Below are 16414 nucleotides of genomic sequence, written 5' to 3' on the forward strand. Positions count from 1 at the left end.
GATGATTAGGAAAACGTTTTACATAATATGCTCATTTTACACGAGAAAAATACAGTTTATCCATTTTTCTTTTCAAGCTTAATCGATAAAAATAAATAATTATACTTTTAATTACTATAATCAAAAACCATTGATATATTGATTATTTAGATAAATATCAATTCCGAGTGTTCTCTATAAATATTTGTCGTTATAAATTATATTTTATATTTATCTGTATGCGCGATAATAAAACGAAATTGTTAATTGCAAATTGGAAAACGCGATTTCAAATAACATGCAGTTTTCGAAAAACGCATAAATCCTATCACCGATCGACAAAGGTGCGAACGCAGAAGTCATATCCCTGCTCGATTGGAATAACCGTCGTATACGAGGACAAAGCTTCTGCATCAACGATCTAGTCCTCGAGATTCAGCGCGCCGGAGCATGTCGCCATTCACAAAAGGCGCGCTCCACTTCGTCATCCCCTTTCATGTGCTGGCCATATGCAAATTTCAGGATCCGTGACCGCACGCGACCGACCGCGAACAGGATTCAAATTCAAATTTCTCGCTGGGAGGGTAGATTCGCGCCCGTTACAGGTCTTACCTTCCCGCGTCATTCGCAAAGACCCGGTACACTTGTCACCCCTTTTGAACAGGGAGGATACCTGTCTCCCTTCGAGAGAAAGAGAGAAAAGACGAAAGGCGAGAAAAATAACGTAATAATGTAGGGGGCCCGGCGGGGGCCTATATCGGGCCGGAAGCCGCTACTGAAAAATATAAAATCGACCATCAGATTGTGAAGACTAACCGTCGAATCACGACTATTGATTCCGTGAATCATGGGAAGACTATTATCTTCTTCCTTTTCCCTTTTATTCCCTTGTTCATCTAGATCCTTGTTCGTAATAACGAGACCGTGGAATCTCTTGTCGATATTAGCATGCATACCTGCGACAGTCGCGCACATCACCTTTCTCTTTTTTTTTTCTCTTTTTCTCTATCTCTGTCTCTCTCTGTTTTTCATCCGAAATATTCCCACATGCCCTACACATAAACACCCTTAATTCGCACCATTGTCCTGGCTGGCCCGACTGGCCCAGACAGATATATCCCGCGGGAGCGAATTCTGTCACTCTCGACGCGCGATGGGACCCACGGAATGAATGCACACGCGGATCGGTTCCTCTCCATGATGCTGAATTAGAAGGAGGATAAGGGGGTCCCGGAGACTCATGGAGAGAAACAGAAAGGAGAAAAAAGGGGGCGCTCCCTTTGAGACAATAATAGAAACAGTGCCCCTCACAGGCATGACCCAAATACCTTAAAATACATGATACACGATGAGCCCCTTCTCCCTCCCTCCCCCCCTCTTTCCTCTCATTTTTCCTATTTCCCCTACGCTCTCATCTCCGCTCTACCTTTTCAGTTCGCTGATACAATTAAAGTACGTTGCGGTCTTTAAAAGATCGCCCTGCACCTTCGTTTGTCCGCCGATTTATGCACAGCCCGTAAGGGTGAAAAGGGAAATCTGGGACAGTGTCGTGGATTCTACCTGTTTCCGGGGACCTGGATCCCGATACCATGCCCAATCGGATCGACCCTTTCTTCCATCATAATAACCGAATCTTTGGCGCACCCTTCCTACCCGAGAAATCGAAAGGGCTCGCTCTGCGTATATTCTTTGATTTGTCAGATATATCGCGGGACCCCCGCTCATAGTTCGGTTTTGTTACTAGGGACGCGTATGGTCTGCCATACCGGAAGTCGCCTCTCTCGAATAGCAACACTATAGCTCATACTTTGCAAGCCGTAAATTCGAGCGCTTGGGATACTGATAATTCAACCGTTGAAAATTAAGCAGGATGATCAGAAAATAAGTTTTAAACAAGTATATAATATTCTAAATAATATTCTCTAAAATAAGCATATAATATATTGTATATATACATATATATCTTAATTTTATATAGTACACAGATAAAGTGTTAATTTGCTAATTAAATTTTAAAAAAATAATAGGTTATAAAATTTAAAATAGTAATATGTTGTAAACAAATATGTTATAATGCCTTGTCTGATTAATATTTTTTGACAGAAATCAATGATAACTGAAATCAAAAATATTAATCGAGGTTAAGGAATTATAACATATTATTTAAAACATATTATTATTTTAATTTTTATAACATTTTTTTATTTTAAAATTTAATTAAGAAATTAACATTTGCGCGCGTAGCGCGTGCTTGTATTGTTCCAGTAGAATAAAAAAAATTACTTTTGTTCATATTAGAATATCAGTATTTTTCTATTCTAATTAATATATACGTCACATAATTATCACGACACATATAACGATGTCGTGGAAAGCAAGAACTGGTCAACAAATTGAAATATTGTTAACCAATATATAACTGGAATATTTAATTGTGCGCGATACAAAAACTAAATAAATTTAACTGGAAACTAAATGGAAATTTTCGAGATATATATCAACGAAAAATTAAACCGATTAAGAGAATCGCAAACTATTCAGTCGCTAAAGCTATACATATTTCGCATTATGCAACAATACACTTTGTCATTATATCTGTCGTAGCCGCAAATACTTTATATAGAATGTTCTTTATTTATTTTATAATCGATTATTGTTGAATCGATCTCCATGCAATTACTTTTGCAATGAATGATTGATGATAATTTATTTTTATCAAAACGTGGAAATAGCTGGATCAAAGATTTGCATGCCATTTTTGTTACAAACAATATTATGTCATATTTACGGTTGTGTTTAGCAGAAAAAAACAGATAAAAAAATAGATCGATAAAAAAATAGATCAATGAAGTTTATATACGTCGACAGTCAAAACTCGAACTTTTTATTGACGTCAACTAGTCAATCGCGTTTACACATATGCAATATTTTGTTATAATGTGCTAAGTATATGACGTAACGACAGATATTAGGACTAATTATGGCCGAGTTTCTTGGATACCAAGATCGATTATTTCGCTAAAAAGAGCGATAATAATGACGTTAAAAATTACTAAAATTAGTACATTGTTGACTTGTCATATTAATCATATTCTTTCTGTCGTATTTTTGCAAGAATATCCAGTTTTATTTTGCATACTATATAGTTTGGCAAACTACATATGTATAGCGTTACATTTTTGTTTATCAAATTAATTTACAGCAGCCGCTAACGCATCGAGCATTAGCAGCTTCCTGCCAAGTTCGATTTTAGTCTTTTCATTGCTTGAAAATATTTTAAGCTCGCGTAATATTGCAATATTGAAATATTGCATATGTGTATATGTATACATGTATATAAAATATAAATAATATAATAATATGATACATAAATATTATATATACATTAAATATAAATAATTTATTGTAAATTTTTTAAATGTTAATATAAAATCTCTGGAATATTTTATATGCATTATACATTACACGATTATTTAATTCAGTGCGGACATAATTATTTTAAACTTAACAATCAATAAACGAATAATATATAACAAAATAAATTTTTGATTAAATAAATTACTCACTTTATAGTTGTTTCGCTGTTGCTCGATGCTTTCTATAGGCCGTCTCGTCCTCTCAAGTTATCAGGGTTGTTGCACTCACATTATACTCACTCGCGTAAATAAGTTTACTAAAACTGCACACGCATTAATTAGAAGAATATGACAATCGCGCGACACTTTGCATGATACTCGCGATATGAACGGCGCACACGACACGCACTTTATTATATTGCAATGAAAATAATACGACGAAAACTATACCGTACGAAGTTATAATTTGCTCGGAATTCACAATTCATGTTTCACAACGGCGATGCTGCATCTGTTAATAACAAAAAGTATACATTTTTAATTTTACTAGAATCTTGTATAATATAAGCATAAATGTAAGCATAAAATAAAAATATACGAGTTCAAATTGGTAGATAAATATCTGCAGAATATAATATTCGAAAATATATCGTCACTTTGCCATCTATTCGTGCAAGATTTCGATCGATTAAATTACATAAAATATATACATGTTTTAATAAATCAAACGCTGATATACTTTGCACATCGAATTGAAGTATTAATTTTTTACTACGCGATTGATAGATGTATAAATAAAACAAGTTATTAATTACGACTGTTAATACTTGGTAATTAAATACATATAGCAATACTATTTGACTTGGAGTATATCCATACAATGTTTTATTAATAAAAATTTTAAAAGATAACTGCGTAATTTAACCTAATATTGCGTGATACTAAGCGAATCGAGTATTATGGGCTTTAGTTAAGACACGATGGATTATGCCAATAAGAGCCAAAAATATAGAATTGAAATTTATTATTGGACGGACAATACAATCCGAATATATAAAAGCCGTGAATATAAATGTATTATTAATAAATTCATTATGTTATGATTTAATCATATGATAAATAGCTGTCGATACGTTCATTATGCTTATAAATTGTTGATTTTTAATTGTAATATAATTGGAGAAAATGTGATATTTATTCTCGACGAAATAATAAAACGACATAAAAGTAGCTCGCACTGTTATCTCCTTACTCGAGCCTTACCATGCGAATGACAACAAAAAGGAATCGCGTATAAACAGTAGCGTACAAGTGAGCTATACATTATAAATAAAATACGAAGTCAAACATATCGTGTAAGTGTTATTTCATCACCATTGCGAAATATTTAACTACGAAATATTTAATTATAAGAAATAAATTTATGCAAAAAATTCCTCTCTTAAACTGAATCAATAAAATGTCACTAATAAAAGCAGTGACATAATTAATATTTTATTGAAAATGAGATTTCACTACTATACTTATAACTAAGTCATCAATGATTATTCAATGCTTTTTAATGATATGTAATATAATATTGATTCCATAATTGAAGAGAATTTATTCCTCAATTTCTTTCCATATTAATAATGAAGGATATATTACGACTTTTCATTATCTGAATTACTCGATTCACGTGTTATCTCGCATTTTTGACTCGAAAATAATTAGCAAATTAATTATTTTAAATCTGCGACAAAGCTATGCGATATATTTTTTAAATCAAATATTATTAAACAAGCAGCTATCGCTCACATAAATACCACAATGAAACACAAATTTATATTTATATTAATTCTCATCTTCTATCATTTCGATTCTTACATCAAATGAATAGGTCACGCGAAATATCTTGCATAAATAGCTGTCTTTAATTAAGAATCGTTAATCGCGAAAATCGCAAGTTGATAATTGTAATAATCGTATAGAAAATGCTCACATTTGGCTACTTAGTAATACTTGTCACGATCATATTTCGAGAGATAATGTGACATGTTGTCTCGATACATCTATTTAAGCGTCGAAACTAATTTATATATTTCAAATAAAAATCGATGTGAACAAGGAATATAAATTATGAATCATTATTTCATCGCTATCTTAAGAGCAATAATTTCTTTAACGATGCTTGGATTGCTTTTAATGTCTTACATCGTGCTTTGAATTTTTCAATATAATTAATTAATTTCGAATCGCGGAATATATATATATAATATACGAATCCTGGCATCAAATATTTTTAAAGCAACGAAAAGAGATGCAATAACTTTTTGTTAATAATTTGAGAAATAGAAGGAATAAAATGAAAATAATATATATGAATATATTATTACAGTACGTTAAATATTTCAAATTATGATTGTAACGAGTTAAATATCACATAACCTTCGTATTTTGGGTATACGTACTTCGTATTTTGCATATACTTGCTATCGTTAACAGATGCTTCTTATTCGCACGACGAAACATAATATCATTTCCTCTGATTATTATCTGAAAATTAACAATTGAATGATTAACGACTCATAAGTATGTTATTATAAAATAATGGTTATTTTTCGAAGCAAGTAAATTTCGCGTGAAAAATGAAAAATGAGAAGTGAAATGAAATATAGTCGTTATAAATTATTGTTACATTTGACGATATTTAAGGTAATAATTATTTCATTATTGCTTAAATTCGAACATATCTCTTTTGCGTTACAATTATTCATCGATGTAAATATAATTTACTTATAATTATCGAATCGAAACCGTGAAGTAACCTACACATACACATGTCGTCAAATTAAACAACTTGATTAACGAAAAGACATGTTATAACGAGCGTTTATTAACGGAATTTTCGATACTCACAATGCTCGATCGCATAATATATTCGGACCAGCATCTTGATGCCACAAACAATCGGAGGAAACCACTGTAAATGAGCGCGAAACAATTAAATCTTCTCTCCCCAATTTCATTAAAGCACTTGCGGTTCGATCCCGAGATTCCTCTGAAGTTGGCGCGCGAATGCACATAGCGTCGTGACGTATTTAGTTAGAGTAGTACAGCGGAATTTCCGAATCGGACCATAGTGCTTTTAACGGGAAATAAGAAAATTTATTATTTCGAAGTTGGCTACACTGCTTTAAATGATTATATGTATATATAGTGACGGGTTATTGCAAATATATAAATGTCGATATATAAAGATCGAATATTACAAAAATATATGTTGAGAAGATATGAAATAGGTATATAATTAATGTGCAATTAGTAATCACTATAATTATATCACGGTAAGATTACGATAGCATTATTGAGCATATTTCAAATAACGTATAAATATGATAAACATTAATACCCGGCGTAGTATCAATTTGCGTATGCAAAATATTAATGACTAATAAAATAATCTCGAGAGATGAACAAGTTATTATACATTTCACAGTTATATTACACAGTTATATTACACGTATAGAACGCGAAGAATTGTGTAGCGTTGAAATATTCTCGTAATATATATCTTACTTTATTTGATCGGATTGCGTGGTTAAAAGTTTGAAAAAGGTAGTACATACGTGCTGAACGTACCGCTTCAATTTTCCTCTTTTTGTCGATCTTTTTCGAAAGAGACGCTTATCTCGTGTTCGATGTAACATGATACGTAGTCACATCTACAATGAATTAGCTCGCTCGCTGTCCGCACGTCGTACATAGTACATGCACATAAACAAAGTGGTCGAGCTCGGCTACCGAGAGTCCCCCTCCCCCCTGCCCCTCCCCCCCACCACCCCCCGCCTCACGCGAGGCATACTTTTTTGGATTAGACACAGTTTAGTTTTGTCTGGACGATCGCGGGGGTCGGATCGCGTGTTCCGTGATTCTCATCGACCGTTATAATCGTATTATTTACGCAATCGAGTGTATAACAGTATCGGGAGTGTTAATTAATCAAGTTTCTAATGAATATCGGAACGGATTTTCGATAACTACAGTGATTAAAGCAGTATTATATTCGCGATTCTTCCGTGCTCGATATTCATACGCATTGATGTCGCGTTTAACGGAAATTGAGACGAACGATTATTCCCGGAGTGAATATTTCGCCAAGTAGTATCGAATCTCGTAATCTCGGATATCTAGCTGCCCTAATGAAACCGGAAGTCGGCATGTTTAACATCCGCGTTCGTATAGAGTATGTTGTGCGTGATTATTCGTGGCGTCGAGACGGTTGCAATAGTACACCTAAAATGGCGGTCGTGCATCGCGAGTGTCGAAGAAACGGAATCAGTTGATCTCTGTAATTAGTACTGATGTGACCACTGTGATCATAAGTATTACGATACGGTATTATCGATCGTAAGAATCGCTTGCGTATAGAGAGAATTACGATTTTAGATTATTGAAAATAAATATCTGCAAGTGAACGGTTGTAGTTTCAAAAGTGGCGAAAGAAACGTGGCACGCGCCAACGGTCGTTTTATATTATTCGTATACAATACCTCGCGTCGGTAACCCGATAGTTTCGCGATGGTTTCTCCGCAGTTTCGAAAGAAATAAAATTGCCGAGAATAAATATTGCCTGCGAGAATAAAAATGTGCGTAATAAGAGTGCCGAGAAATGTATCGGGAAATCGAAAAAAGTAATAAGTGTGTGTGTGTCGCGTAACGGAATTACGTTCATCGTTGCAATTAATCACTACGCATTTATACGGTATGATATTACAATTATAAAACTTACTTGTCTCTCGATATATTCAAATTATGATTTTATTTTATTGAGAATAAATATCGCCTGCAAGTAAAAGCTTGTAATATCAGGTGTATCGAAAGAAATATCGGGCGATTATTTTGGTAGACGGAATATTATGTCTATTTTGCTTGCATTTTTTCTGCGCCTTCTCTCTTTCTCTTTCTCTCCCTCCCCCCCTCTCTCTCACACTCTTCTCTCTCTCTCTCTCTCTCTCTCTCTCTCTCTCTCTCTCTCTCTCTCTCTCTCTCTCTCTCTCTCTCTTTCTCTCTCACACTCTTCTCTCTCTCTCTTTTTCTTTCTTTCTTTCTTTCTTTTTCTTTTCCTTTTCTCTTTCTATCTCGCTAACTCACTTGAATATATTTCGTCTCAAATACTAATTCAAGAGAATAAAGTGAACAGATCTAATACAATATATTGTGTCAATATGACACAATTCTCTCACTAAAAAATAAAATAAAATCTTATAAATAAATTTTTATAATCGAAAAAGCATTGGTAAATATATTAATAAAGTGATTATTAAATATCTATAATATAAGAGTCTCTTCTTCAATTTTTTGAAACTCATATTTTATGTACAAATCTGCTTCAGAGAATTGTCATTTTTGTTCTATTTTTTATTTATAAAATGGAATAAGAACGGCAATATTTTCGAGTGACAGATTCGATTTCTATCATGAAATATATAAAATATGTGAACTTTAAAAAATCTTTACATTGCACTATTGCACATTTACTCAACATTGTTTAAAAAATGTATAATAATGATTCATAGATTATTTATATACATATAAGAAAATCAAATTTTTATTTACATCATAAAAAGTTTCATAAATTTTTTTTGACATTTTCTTAAATATCTGTTTAAATAAATGAAAAACTTAATTGCGTTCAATAATTAATTTATAGATATTATTATTTTAGATATTGTTTTAATTTAGATACATTTATTATATTTTACAGATCGACATTGTGTGCTACAACTTCGCTGCGCATCGTGCCGGTGAGTAATAGTGATTTGATTTATAATATTATGTACTGTAGTACACACACTTGTACGATCTCTTATGATATAGAAAAGGAAGTTTACTAAGAGTCAGAATTTGAAGGACTCGTAATCCGAAATTTTTGCTCGTATGTGCGAACATATATATATTGTGAACGGTTATCTTAGGTTCTTTTATATCAAAAGATGCAGTGCTTCATTTGTGTAGTGCTTTTAAATTTTTTGATTTCTCACTTTACAAAAAATTTCCCAAGAATAAAGAATCAAAAGAACTTTGTGTTTAGCCCGAAATATTATTACATATTTTTTTTTTAATATGTAATCATTTTTGCAAGCTGCTTAATATATTAGCGAGTTTTGAATTTTTGTTGCAAAAATGCTCAAACTTTTTAAGAAATACATAAACTTAAGGAAATATAATTTTAAAGAAATATATAAAGTTAATGTTTACCGTTACATCAGCGAGATATTTAATTCAGTATAGCTTATATTTTTCTCTGAAATTTTAAAATCTCATTTTTGTTGTAAAATAATTTTTTACTTCACGTAACAACGAATATTATAAGATTAGCAAAGTATTAAAGTTATAGTCCAACGAGAACAATCGCTATATTTTTTCTTTTTGAAATTACTAGAACACATGCGCGCGCTCTTTTTCCATATTATATAAAAAAAATGGTATTTTTACATTTTGTTTTATTTAAACTTGATTAATATGTTTTGACAGAAATCAACTGATTAAAGAATTACTTTGCTAATTAAATTTAAAAATAAAAATGTTATAAAATAATAATGTTATAAATAATATGTTATAATACTTTAACTCGAATAATATTTTTTAACAGAAATCAGCTGATAACTGCCAAAAAATATTAATCGAGTTTAAAGAGAATACTATAACATTTTATTAAAAACATTATTTTATAATTTTTTTACATACTATTATTTTAAAATTTAATTAACAAAGTAACGTTTTAATCAGCTGATTTCTGTCAAAAAATATTAATAAAGCGTTAATTTGCTAAATAAATTTTAAAATAATAATAGGTTATAAAAATTAAAACAGTAATATATTGTAAATAATATGTTTTAATGACTTATCTGCGATTAATATTTTTTGACAGAAATCAGCTGATAACTGTTAAAAATATTAATCGAGTTTAAGAAATTATAACATATTATTTGAAACATATATTATTATTTTAATTTTTATAACATATTCTTATTTTAAAAATTAATTAGAAAATTAACACTTTAATCAGCTGAATTCTGTTAAAAAATATTAACAAAGTGTTAATTTGCTAAATAAATTTTAAAATAATAATATGTTATAAAATGTAAAATAGTAATATGTTGTAAATAGTATGTTATAATGCCTTATCTGCGATTAATACTTTTTGACAGAAATCAATTGCTAACTGTCAAAAATGTTAATCGAGTTTAACGAATTATACCATATTATTTAAAATATTATTATTTTAATTTTTATAACATATTCTTATTTTACAAATTATTTAGCAAATTAACACTTTAATCAGCTGATTTCTGTCAATAAATATTAATCGCAGATAAGGCATAACATATTATTTACAACATATTACTATTTTACATTTTATAATATATTATTATTTTAAAATTTAATTAGCAAATTAACGCTTTATTAATATTTGTTGACATATATCAGCTGATTAAAGCGTTAATTTGCGAATTAAATTTTAAATTAATATTATGTTATAAAAATTAAAATAATAATATGTTTTAAATAAAAATGTTTCAGTACTTTAAACTCTGTTAATATTTTTTGACAGTTATCAGCTGTTTTCTGTATCATTTCTCTTAACATAAAATCGAAGAATAACGCGCGCTTGTGTTGTTCTAGTTCCTTTCTAAAAAAAAAAGGGACTTTCTAAAAAAGCATGTTAATTTTCACAAGTATTGTTGTCTATTTTTCGCTATGTTTAGCTGCCTCGATTTGCGTTGTGTTATATTCATTGCATCGAGAGGCTATCGCGAGGCTTAGCAGTTTGACAGTTTGTCAAAATAAAATTCAATAAAATAATAATATATTTTAAATAATATGTTTTAATACTTTAAACTCGATTAATATTTTTGACAGTTATCAACTGATTTCTCTGTCAAAAAATATTAATCGCGGACAAAATATATATTATAACATATTATATTATTTACGACATATTATAATTAAAATAATAATTTTTAAGTAATATGTTATAATACTTTATTCGCGATTAATATTTTCTGACAGAAATCAACTGATAACTGTCAAAAATATTAATCGAATTTAAAATATTATAACATATTATTTAAAACAATATTATTTTATTTAATTTTATTTTGGACAAACTCAAATTGCTAACCCTCACGATAACAGCTGCTCGATGCTATGAATATAACACACAACGCGAATCAAGACAGGCAATTGTGGAAAAGTGACAACAATGTTAATAACATGTCTTTTTTAGAAAGGGATGCATGTCAATTGTTATGGAAGTCGCTTATCGATAACTGTGAGAAAAACGTGTGAGCAAATCGAAACGCGGAACATTTTTCGCCGCACATTCCTCCACAATTCATCTTCGCTTTTCACCACGCTCGTCTTTTTCCTCCTATATTCCTCCCTCGACTTGCGCCACGATCCGTGCTTATTCATTCAAATTCCAGGCACCTTCTCGATAGAAACGAAGACGCGGCGCGGTTGTACTCGATATGCATTCCCATATGTACGTATATGCACCATACGCACTGTCCGCGGTTGACAAGTGGTGAACGTGGGCGTGGCATTATCACGAGCGTAATTTTAAATTAAAATAACATATTGCCCCTCCGTATCACGCTATACTATCTTATCCCGCTTTAATTTACTATATAATCGTTAAACATATCGTATATGGAATTCTCTCGACCAGTATTCAATAGAAATTTGCAACCGCAGTAGATACTAATCCTCGATTTACATTTGCGCTATCAGATGGATAGTGAATAAACACATGGAGTATATCTTTTAGAAAATTCACATTTCGCTACTGTGATCATTAATTTAAAAAAAATGCGATATACATATATATAATAAAATATATTTCAATTTTATTTTTAATATTATAAAAATCTTGTAATTCATACTTAAAAATATTATATAAATAACATATATTATATGTATATATACTATTTATATTAAATTTGTTCTCAATTTTACAAAAAATAATACACGGAGAGAATTTTCTCTTAGAATTTACCCTGAAAATCATGGTAATCGTGGGACAATATGGTATGGAAAGAATTTTATGAGAATTTCTCTGATTAATATTTATCACAAAAATAATATCTATCACAATAAAATATAAAATATATTTGATTAATTTTATTAAACTGCATGGTAAAATTAATCAAACATGTTTTATATTTTATTGTGATAGATATTATTATTTTTATTGTGATAAATATTAATCAGAGATATTCTCATAAAATTCTTTTCATACCATATTGTCCCACGATTACCATGATTTTCAGGGTAAATTCTAAGAGAAAATTCTCTCTGTGTATAATTGAGATTTGAGAGTGACACCATGTATAGCTACTGTTACGCACTAAACTATCACCGGTGAACGACTAGATACGCATCGTTGCTTTTTTCCCATCGTACCAAGCGATCATCGATGCGATCGCCAATTCAAATTTGAGCCTACCACCGGAGGCTAAAGAGACGGTTCTTTTACTGCGACCTATAATGCTTCCGTCGAGTCGCGAGAGAACGGCTGCGCGCACGTGGATTCTTCGAAATTAATGAACCGCGAGATTCGAAGCTATTTACGAAGAGGCGCATCCGAGAACCTGCAGTAACGTTAATTATCTGCAGGGCTAAACTACATGGCGGAAAATACGAACGCTTTATCCTCGAATAATTATTTGATCGGCAATGTAACGAGCAAGATAATGTCGCACATTATTATATACATTATTGTACCAGATAAATACATTAGACGAACGATTCGAGATGCAATGGGCTTTCATAATTTTTCTTCTAATTTTGTTTCTAATAAAATTTTAGATACATATCATTTTATAATTGAAAATCAATATTATTATTTAATAGACTCACATAATTTCGAAATTATATAAATTAAAATATATCAATACAAGTTGATAAAAATTGAAATCATTCTTAATGATGTTTAAATCGAAATATAAATTGTGAATGGTGAAAGAGAATCTCTCAAATCGTCAATTAACATGATTATTATAAATGTCCAAGTACTCGCATAAAATCTAGCCAATTAATTAGTTCCTTTCACAATAAGGGTTACGAATGCCTGAGAGCACAGTTGGCATATTCGCGCTGCAAATTTCCAATAAGTGTAAACAAAATTAGATTATCCGAACGATTTATTTTCGCGGACGTGCATCTGCGTCGCATAAGATCGGTATCACGATCCTGAAGAATGATCATAGGATGTGAGCCGCTGCAGGCTTCTCGCGAGTCGCGTATGTACGTCAGACGGATTTTTCTAGGTGTAGCTTCCTGTCTGACGTCACAATTAGCCCGATTATAATTACGAGCGAGAGAGATGCAGTCAGCGGTTACACGCCAGAATGTAGAGGAACAGAGAGACGCGCATTAACGGCGTAGCGAACGACGGTAGTAGAGCTGACAAGCGGGATAATTAGGCGGGATGGGACAGGACGTGCGCATTAATTAATTAGCCCAATCTAAGCCCACTTCGCTTATTGTGCGCGCCCGTAAGCGCGCGCGAACTGGACGCGACCTCAAAACCTATCCACCATGATTTCGAAAGCGATATGTCGCACGGTCGCGCTAATGCAGTATTTCAACCAGTCGTTGAATCACGAAGGAAAACCGTTAATTTTGTCGGAGGGTTATCGAATTTCGTGTCACCGGCAGATTTCAGATGTAAAATGTAAAACTTCTCTTAACTCGCCCAAGTTCTTATCAGCTTATATCTATACATGTACATTGTACATGATAACACACAGTTATAATTAAAATAATATATATTATCAATTCGATTTATATAAATTAAATTTTCTTTGGGCTATAGATACTTCAAACTATACTAACTTTATTTTATATACTTATTCGATATTTATATTTATATTCGAACTATACTAACAATATATATATACAGAAAGAATTTTCTCTTAGAATTTATCCTGAAAATCATGGTAATCGTGGGACAATACGGTATGGAAAGAATTTTATGAGAATTTCTCTGATTAATATTTATCACAATAAAAATAATATCTATCACAATAAAATATAAAATATGTTTGATTAATTTTACCATGCAGTTTAGTAAAATTAATTAAATATATTTTATATTTTATTGTGATAGATATTATTATTTTTATTGTGATAAATATTAATCAGAGAAATTCTCATAAAATTCTTTTCATATCGTATTGTCCGGGGATTACCATGATTTTCAGAGTAAATTCTAAAAGAAAATTCTCTCACAAGTGTATGTATATAAATATAATTTTAATACAGTTCGGATATAAATATAAATATCGAATAAATAAATGAATTAATAAATAATATATACATATATAATTTAATACTTATTTATTATTTATTGAGATGTATCTCGCACAGTAGTATATAATTTTCGTATTATTCTCGTCAAAAATTAAAAAGTTTGTGTACAAGTTTTATTTCTCAATTATCACAACAAATCTCAATTAAATAACATTTAAATTTAATTCGTAATTGTCAAAATATTTAATATCGAAAATTAAAAATTAAAAGGAAATGTCTTCTATCAAATTTGCACTAAATGAAGATGGAGTGTAAATTCATTAAGAAATTCGTAGCCAACGGCTAGTATACAACTACAGATACGCGTTTTATTTAATGGGTCTTAACATCCTGACGGAGGACAATCAACCGTAAGGTCCGCAATGCGGCGTCTCGATTTCCGCGCGCCCGAGCAACAAGCCATCAAGCAACGAATGTCCGGGGCTTGGGATCTTTAGCGAGACCAGACCGCCCCTGGCTACAGTCCTCTCCCTCCACTGTCGCATCCCTGAAAAAATAATTAATTTATGCTAACGAATGAGAAGCGTAACGGCTGGCGCTCTTAAATTCGCGCCATTGAGCGGCCAAGTGTCCGTAAGTCCCTCCTGCGAACGAGAGCGCTCCTCTTCTCTCTTTTCCTCGCGCTCGACTGGTTTCCGTCGAACTGTTCGAAACTGGTTGCAACCCAAGGGACGCAGCCGCCCTCCCGAGATCCAGGAGAGCAAAGCGGGAACGAACGCGAGAGCGAGGTCGGGTCGAGTCCTTGAGGAGAGAGTATATATATCTCTCTATAATTAATTTTATTATTAGAAATTAAAGCGATCGCAATTCACAATGGGTTCTGGTCATTCCCTGAACAATAACTTTCGCGATTACTTGCTGGAATCACAATGAAGCTATTTTTTAAAACTAAAGCTCGCATAGTTATTTAAAGTAATTCTCAACAATCTTGAGTAATCATATTATTTTTGCAAAGTGACGTATTCTTTTCAGAAGAAAATTACAATTTATCGAAATTGTATATGATTTCTCTAAATTAGAATATATAAAAATTTTATAAATTGCTTTTATAAGGGCATATATAATTTAGACAATTTTTATTATAATAGATATTATTTATAAATTATAAAAGATATGTACTATTTCTCTTAATTCATATTCTTAAAAACGTACTAATTATACGTATAGAAAATTTTTTAAGAACCGGCGAATATACATATATATACTAGTTATGCTAGTTTATTGGCGACAACAGCGGTGAATGCTTGAAGAGCTTTTCAGAACCATTCGTTACCGTTCTCGCCAACCATTCTCGCTTAATCTCTTTTCTCAGGAAAATTAAGTTGATTCAGGTGCAGCCGCTTGAATATAACTCAGTAACAATACGTCATGGTGAGAACAGATTGTTAGACCTTCTTCGTTTCTCCTTACGCTATAAAACTATTTTCAAAAGAAATCTGAATATTTTACCATTTTACCATACTTTACGTATACTTTACTTACGCATACTATTAATCCTGCCAACCAGATTTTATTGATACAAATTATCTTTGACTATAAGATTTTCGCGACTATGAAATATATAGAGGCGCGAAAATTAATAAATTGTGTTTCAAAAATAATACAGTAAATTTTTGCTGAAGTTTTAATCTGTAATTTTGAAGATATAATAATTAGAATCTGTAACATTTAAAAGTAACTTCTTCATCAGATTTGATCACGCGAACGAAAACTTAGTT

The 16414-nt window shown here is 31.4% G+C and overlaps 1 protein-coding gene across 9 annotated transcripts in view; it reads left to right on the forward strand.

Moving 5' to 3' along the window:
- The window catches only part of Zfh2 (Zn finger homeodomain 2), a 386236-nt gene that overhangs the window by 177630 nt on the left and 192192 nt on the right, over window positions 1-16414 (forward strand). For all 9 annotated transcript variants that reach the window (XM_083034260.1, XM_083034259.1, XM_083034256.1 and 6 more), the window contains one exon: window positions 9082-9121. The gene's annotated coding sequence lies outside the window, so the exon portion shown is untranslated. The remainder of the gene's footprint in view (window positions 1-9081; window positions 9122-16414) is intronic.

This window comes from Prenolepis imparis, unplaced genomic scaffold (genome assembly GCF_030444845.1).
Source record: "Prenolepis imparis isolate NDT839.2.m4 unplaced genomic scaffold, iyPreImpa1.0 SCAF_3, whole genome shotgun sequence".
Taxonomy (NCBI): Eukaryota; Metazoa; Arthropoda; class Insecta; order Hymenoptera; family Formicidae; genus Prenolepis; species Prenolepis imparis.